The sequence below is a fragment of the Epinephelus moara genome, chromosome 1 (assembly GCF_006386435.1).
Source record: "Epinephelus moara isolate mb chromosome 1, YSFRI_EMoa_1.0, whole genome shotgun sequence".
Lineage (NCBI taxonomy): Eukaryota > Metazoa > Chordata > Actinopteri > Perciformes > Serranidae > Epinephelus > Epinephelus moara.
In genome coordinates this window covers 48,710,014-48,717,513 of record NC_065506.1, presented here as the reverse complement: position 1 = coordinate 48,717,513, position 7,500 = coordinate 48,710,014, and the positions used below count along the sequence as shown (strand labels likewise).

Genomic DNA, 7,500 nt, shown 5'->3' with positions numbered 1-7,500 from the left:
TTCAAACCCGGAGCCCTCTTGCCGTGAGGCGACAGTTCTAACCACTGCACCACACCATCAGCTCAGCTAAAAACAATGAGCCTAACCATCTGTTGGGGGCCACATTTTGGCTCAAAAGCTGACATGCATAGAAAAGTTTGGTCATTTTTTGAACCAGAGCATCTGCAGATTAACTCCGTACGCATATGTTATGATCCACTACATGAATTAGTCCCATTTTTCTTTTTGTATCTGCACTGCCATCTTGAGTAAGGGAGCTGGGAGGGACAACTGAGTGAGGTTCAACTCTTCTGTTTCCCACCCACATGGCCCCACATACAGCTGGCAGAGATCTGCACTCTGCTATGCACTTTTCTAGCTCCTCTGCATGTTATGGAGCTGAAAATACTCGGTGCTAAGACATAACACAGCTGACGAGGTGCAGGAGGTGGTCTGCAGGCCTCATTAAACACAACAGTCTCACATGTATTAACATGTTTCTACAGCCATGATTCATACGTTTTTCAGAGCTCTCCCTCCAGACAAGAGCACCAATGAGTTCACACTATGACCCTTACAGTCTACCTAATGTCTAGCTGTTTCTATAGCAACCACCACATGCGAGCAGCAGTGAAGCGATGATCGATGTTGTTGCTGTGATGGTACTGTACGCTGCCTACAGCACATCAGGCCGTGGGAAACGCCAAAGAAAAGGAAGAATAGCTTCAGTAATGGAGTGATTCATCATGCCGGAATAATGCTGCATGATTCATGGTTTTTATTTTTTGTTTGTTTTCAAGACGTGATTCAAACCTGCAGAACTATTTGTCACAATCGTGCAGACCTGTGAGCAGCCAGCACATGAAGAGAGATGAGTATCGGGTGAAGCTGTAAAGTTAACACATTCATACACACAACACTGCAGCCAGACCTAAAGTGCACTAACTAATCCTTCAGTCGCTGCTCTTTTGTTTGGACCTCACTACTGACAAAAGCCTTTGTTTCATTTGCAACATGACTGCTGTCCCCTGTGGGCCAACACGTATTGATCAGTGGAGCTGATGACCAGGCGATTGTTTTCAGCTCATTCTGGATCAAACAAACAAAACCAAACCAAACATGCAGCTTTAGGACGCAGAGAGACAGAGCGTCTCTGAGTTTGACTTTGCTCTGATGATAATGTGCTCTGACATGATTCAGACCTGTGAAGGTGCCTACACTTAAAATCTGAAGTATTTCTCTGTGACGTAATTATTTATTTCTTCATGTGCAACAATCAGGTAAAAAGAAACATCCTTTAGAGGCTGTATGCGTGCTGCGTCTTTAACCGCCTGGAAGACACGAGGTTGAGCGCTGGGCACTGCTCTTGTGCCTTTTCCATGCCAGCTTTCAAAAGCGTGGAGGCAAGTTGCGTCTGAGGTTGCTGAGCAACCAAAACAAGCACCGTATCACAGCCTGTTTACCTGAAATCCTGAGTGCAGAGCTGATCTTCTGTTTGTGTGTCGGCCTGTTTGTCTGTGGGACAGATGTGACGCTCTGACAGCTCTGCACTAACATGACCAACTTCTTCATATTTATCACAGACTGATATTTACTGAAGAAGGAAAGATATCTGTCAGCTGTGATTGCTTGGTCCTTGTTACATGACATGAGTTGCACGCTGCTGGATTCCAAAAGTTGGACTCTGTTTGTCTCAGGGCACAGCCGTCGTGCCCTGAAAAATAGGCGCTTGGGAATGTGTGAGTGCCGTGACGGTGTCACTCTGGCATTTGAGCGCGCCTTCAGTGTGTGTACATTTAAATCAATGAATACAAGGGTAGAAAAATGCAGCATGTGTACGGACCCTGAGGCCTTTACACACCGGGAGCCTGACAAATAAACGACTTGAAAATACAAAATACTCACCTGCAAATATTTTGCATCAAAACTATCAGTGTAAAAGCTCAACAGCTGCAAGGAAAATCATTACAAAAAGAAAGAAAAGAAAATCATCACGTCTCTTTTTTACCACTAAACTCATCATCATCATCATCATCATCATCAACAGTTTGATTGCATTGCTGTCTATTGGACTATCCTAACTGACTATGAATGGCTTGATGTCAGTGGCGCGATGTTGCTCACCATTTTGAGCTAAACTTTCATCAGGCGCCGTGTTTCTATTTCTATTCTGTCGCTTGCTCGGAACACACCCAGTGTTTCTACATGTTCCATTAGCCCAGCACCTGCCAATGTGTGCTCACCTTTTTTCTCTGATACTGTAATCTGAATTATCCACAGAGGTCTCTTCCTCTGCTAAACAAACAGACCAGCTGATTTAAACTGGTAAAAACACTGAATTAAACAGTTTCATGAAAAAATGTTTCCAGTGCTCCTCGATGCTTCTGATACAGTGGCTGATGCCAAAACATAAAAATGTGAATGTCCCGATCTAGAGCCAGTGTTTGGTTTGTCCACTCTGGGCTACTGTAGAAACATAGCTGTGCAACATGATGATCTCTGTAGACGAGGACCTGCTCCCTGTGTAGATATAAACATCTCATTCTGAGGTAACGAAAACACAATGATTCTCTTTTTTAGCTGATTAGACACTAAAGAAAACAAACTGATTATATTATATTCCATTTCTGCCAACATATCCCTCTAAATCCTTCACATTGGAGCTTTAAGAGTTCCTTATCAAAAATGTTTGAGGTTATTATATTAAAAGATTAAAATTGATGTATCATTTTGAGATATCTGAAACTCTTAAATATCAACACTGGTTTAAAAAATACGACAGACATTAACGCACTGAGGTTTTCGTGTTCTCGTTTGTTTTCAGTTTAAGTTAAACCAGGTTTAATATATTTTTGTGTTTGATCATGTTTTGGAGCGAGCTACCTTCCTCTTCATCTCTGCTGCTAGCTTGGGAGCTGTGACATGCAGGGTAAGAGTCATGTGACCAGAGACCAAAGAAGAAACGTTGATCCAAATTGAACCAAGTCAAGTTTTTTAACTTATAGCTCAAAAGGTTTTTCAATCTGTACAATATACGACACACTCCATCCTTAGACCTTTAATTTGGAAGAGGAAAAACACAAGAGACAGATGCAAGGTCACAGTGACTCTGACCTTTGACCACCAAAATCTAATCAGACCATCGCTGCGTCCAGGTGAACGCTGTGCCAAATTTGAAAAAATCCCCTTGGGGTGTTTTTGAGATATTGTGTTCACAAGGAAGGGATGGATGGACAACCTGAAAACATAATCCCTGCGGCCACGGCTATCACCGGTGTGGTGGCATAAAACCTGTCATCCCGTGCAGATGATGCAGCTCTGTCAAACAGAAGGCTCATGACTCACAGATGTGGAGGACCTTCCAAATCTGTTGACAGCAGCTGCTGCCCACACAGCAAGAAGCCCTTCTCCCCGTTTCTTACATTCTTTATTTCCTCAGTGTGAGAAACAAAATCATATTCATGTGCAGATGAGGTGAGATGGTGACTAATCCTGCACCAGCTGAACGTTTTCGGAGAGGACCTGAATAACTGTTTTCATCTCTCAAGTGTTTAACGATCAGTTTGAAATGCAGATTCAAACTCCATCAAACGCACCTGAACTCAAAGTGATGAGCGCAGGTTCAAAGCAGACGCCTGCTCCTGCCTTTTTAATGTGTGCATCATCAGATTCACAGTTTACAACATTATCGCTCCTGTGCACATTACAGTGAGAGCAGCAGAGGGAAAGTTAGTGCAAGGACTTACTCTTAAAATACAGAAAACGATCTGCTATTAAAACTCCATCAAAGTTGTGCCTGAAATCTGCAGGAGTGTGAAAAACCCACAACACAATGGAGCCAGAAAATTGAGTACTCCAGCACACACTGAAGAGCTGGTGTCAAACTAAAAGTTGTTATCTGATTGCTCTAAAACCCAAAGAGCAGCTTTACTCCTGATGGAAGACGTGATGAAAAGAGAATTACTCCCAACACTTCAGCACCTCAGAGCCACCGGAGAGCGCTGAGCTGTCAGCCGCTCGACGACAAACCAAACCTTAAAAAGATGAAAGTAAAAACATGGAGCACACAGAGGTAGACACCAAATCCTCCAGAGACCCAATTACACTCGAACCCCGAGAGGTGGATGCCGAGGCGGAGAGAGGGAGGCGTCCACTCTCCTCAGACAGCTGAGCGCCCTGCACACCCGAGACAACTCCTCTATTAAGTGGAGTCAATGCAGCAGGTGCGATTAAAAGCTGCCGTCCATGCAGATTATCCAACTCACCACAAAGTGAAGCGCCTGTCGGAGCAGGATCACACATGCAGCAGGCTCCTCTCGCTGTAACGGCCTCACAGTGTAAAAGAAACATCACCTTCATCACAGCTGAGACCATCTGGTTCAGATTTGAGAGAACAAACTGAAGAATACAGTCTGCTGGTTTCTCTCAGCGGCCGCATTCAGACTCTGCTCTGAATTACCAGCCTCCACGTGTTAAAGAGTGTGTACGAGTGGCTCGCTGCCAAAAGCTCTGGTGATTTAGCCACTGTGTTACAGCTGCACCACTTCTTTTGTATTTAATAAAGCATTGAGTCGTGGCAGAGAGCACTAAGAGCTGCCACGCTGCATTCAGGGTCTGATGTAATGTTGGATTTTATGGTTAAATTGCAAATTCTTTGATTCAAATGGCCCCAAATCAGCCTCTGAAGCTGAGAGACTTCTGATCCACATCTGAGCATCAGTAAACATGTCAAGTCTGATATTTCCAATCATAAAATATTCCACCAGCTACAACGGCTTATCTTTCATATACTCACCTCTCAATCAGAATCAGAATCAAAATACTTTACTGATCCCCGGGAGGGACACTGTGGTTCATTACAGATGCTCTGGTATACAGCGTAGAGAATAATACAAGTAGAAATAAGAAGTATAGGTACGAAGTATGTAATATATAAACATGTTCCTTATCACCGTTCCTGTGGATCGGGACAGGATCTCAAGGTGCAGCCGGGCGGAGGAAGGAGTCCAATTTAGGGACCATAGACTTGCGTCTCTGCTCTATGCAGATGATGTGGTTCTGTTGGCTTCGTCACACCGTGACCTCCAGCATGACCTGGGGCGGTTTGAGTGTGAAGCAGTCAGGATGAGAGTCAGCACCTCCAAATCTGAGGTCATGGTTCTCTGCTGGAAAACTGTGGATTACCCCAAGAGAAGGAGTTCAGGTATCTCGGGGTTTTGTTCACAGTGAGGGTAGAATGGAGCATGAGATGGATCGGCTGTTTGGTGCGGCGTCAGCAGTGATGCAGGTGCTGCACCTGTCCGTCGTGGTTCAGAGGGAGCTGAGCTAGAAGGCAAAGCTTTCAATTTCCTGGTCCATCTCCGCCCCAACCCTCACCTATGGTCATGAGCTCTGGGTAGTGACTGAAAGAATGAGGTCACAGATAGCCTTAGAGATAGGGGGAGGAGTCAGACATCTGGAGGGAGCTCGGAGTAGAGCCGCTGCTCCTTCATGTTGAGGTGCTTCAACATCTGATCAGGATCCTCCTGGTCCAGCTGGTAGGAGGCCCCGGGGCAGACCCAGAGCACACTGGAGGGATTATAGATCTCATCTGGTCTGGGAACACCTCGGGGTCCTCCAGGAGGAGCTGGAAAGCGTCTCAGGGGAGAGGGACGACTGGGGGGACGTCTCTCAAGTATTGTGCTCAGCCTGCTGCTACGGCGACCTGGCCCCCGATAAATGGATGAAAATGGATGGATGGATGAAATATGTTAACATGCTATGACCCCCCCGCAGGTCTTCAGAGGAACAAAGAGTCTCAGTTTTTCCTTGTAAAAAGTTTATTGTTATTAAATGTGTGTCCTGTGTCATTAACAGTCCTCTACCGTCGCTGCTGAATATTTAAATCTCATATTAATGGTTTTTTTTATTAATAATGTCACTTGCCTACGTTTGTTTATTCAAATGTAATATCTCCTCTTTGTGTTTATATCCATTTATATTTCCCATTCTTAATTTATTGTGAAGCTCTCTGTAACACAGAAGTTTATGTTAAATATCTAAAATATAACTTTCACACAACTTCAGTTAACATGTTCTCAGTGAATGTTTCGTCTGGTTGACTGACACAGAAACTCAAAACGAGTTTTTGACAAAGGAAACCAAGAAAAGCTCTCTTGGTGTTGTGACCGAGCAGAGCTCAGGGTGCAGGTCGCTCTGTGGAGGTCTGACCATCTGCTCCTCAATTCACTCAGTTTAATCTGGTTAGAAACCTCTGAAAGAGCGTCATGTGTCCGCAGTGTGTTTGAGGAGAAAAGGTCGAGTTAAAGGCTCCTAATTAAATCAACACATCAGGGAAACGACCCTCTTCCTTCCTCCTCTCTGCCAGATCCAGTCATTACCAAAAAAATGTATCATTAGCAGACAGAAATCTGACGAGTCACCACGATTAAAGAAAATTATCTGCTGCACAAAATTCGTACTTTTATTTTTTCTTGAGAGATACTGGTTACTTTCACTTCTTCAAACAAAATCTGAGAAGTAAAAATCACACTTTGGTTCAGCTAATAACTGTGTCCACATCATTTTAAGAAATTACAGGATTTAAAAAAAAATTGGTTAAGACAAATAGATCAAATTGAAGTTTCAAAGCGTCCTCTGGACAAAACCAAGAATTAACCAACTATTTTCTTTAAATCTGTTGATTTATTTCTAATTAATCAATTGATTAATCTTTAAATGTCATAATCTAATTTTAAAAATGACCATCACAATTTTCCCAGAGTCCAAAGTGTCATCTTTCAGCTGCCTGTTTTGTCTAATTTACTTTCAAAAATCCAAACATTAATACATTTATAACGATATACAAGAAGAAAATCTGACATTCGGGAATCTGTAACCAGAGAATATTTAATTTTTTTGCTGGGAAATTGATTTTAACAATTAACTGATTATCAAAACAGCTGCAAATTGATTTTCTCTGCATCGTCTACTTGTTAATATATATTTTTTTTAATAATCCATTTATTGTTTAAGGTATGAAATGTTAGAGAATGGTCACCATCTTTGAGATTTCCTTGAGCCCAAGGTAATGATTTCCAAAAAGCTAATGTTGTCTGACAAATTTTCTGTAAACGAAGCAGAGCTGAAACAATTAGTCAATTATTGATCCGGTTTCTTTAAAGTCAGAATTTGCAGCTTTTCTCTGTTTTGTATCTGTTAAATAACATCTTTGGATATACAGACATCACCTCGGGCTCTGGAAACATATAACAGACATTTTTCACAATTGTCTGACATTTTTATAGACTAAACACATAATCGATGAATTAAGAAAACAATTATAGATTAACTGATGAGGATAATGATCATTATTCCGAGCCCTGCAATCGTTTTCTTCTTCACACTAAAACCAATCAATGTGTTTTAATTCCTTCTGCTTTAACAAAATTGAGCCTGATATTCAGTATTTCCCTCAGACGTCTCAGGTCTCTAACTGTCAGAGCTCGACCTCAGTCTAACCAGCAGCCCCCCCCCCCCCCC

At 42.7% G+C, this 7,500-nt stretch overlaps 1 protein-coding gene across 2 annotated transcripts in view; it reads right to left on the bottom strand.

Annotated features, from left to right (window-relative positions):
• Nucleotides 1–7,500, bottom strand: part of LOC126395759 (tetraspanin-18-like) — a 67,421-nt gene that overhangs the window by 51,012 nt on the left and 8,909 nt on the right. The gene's annotated exons all lie outside the window — the stretch shown is intronic.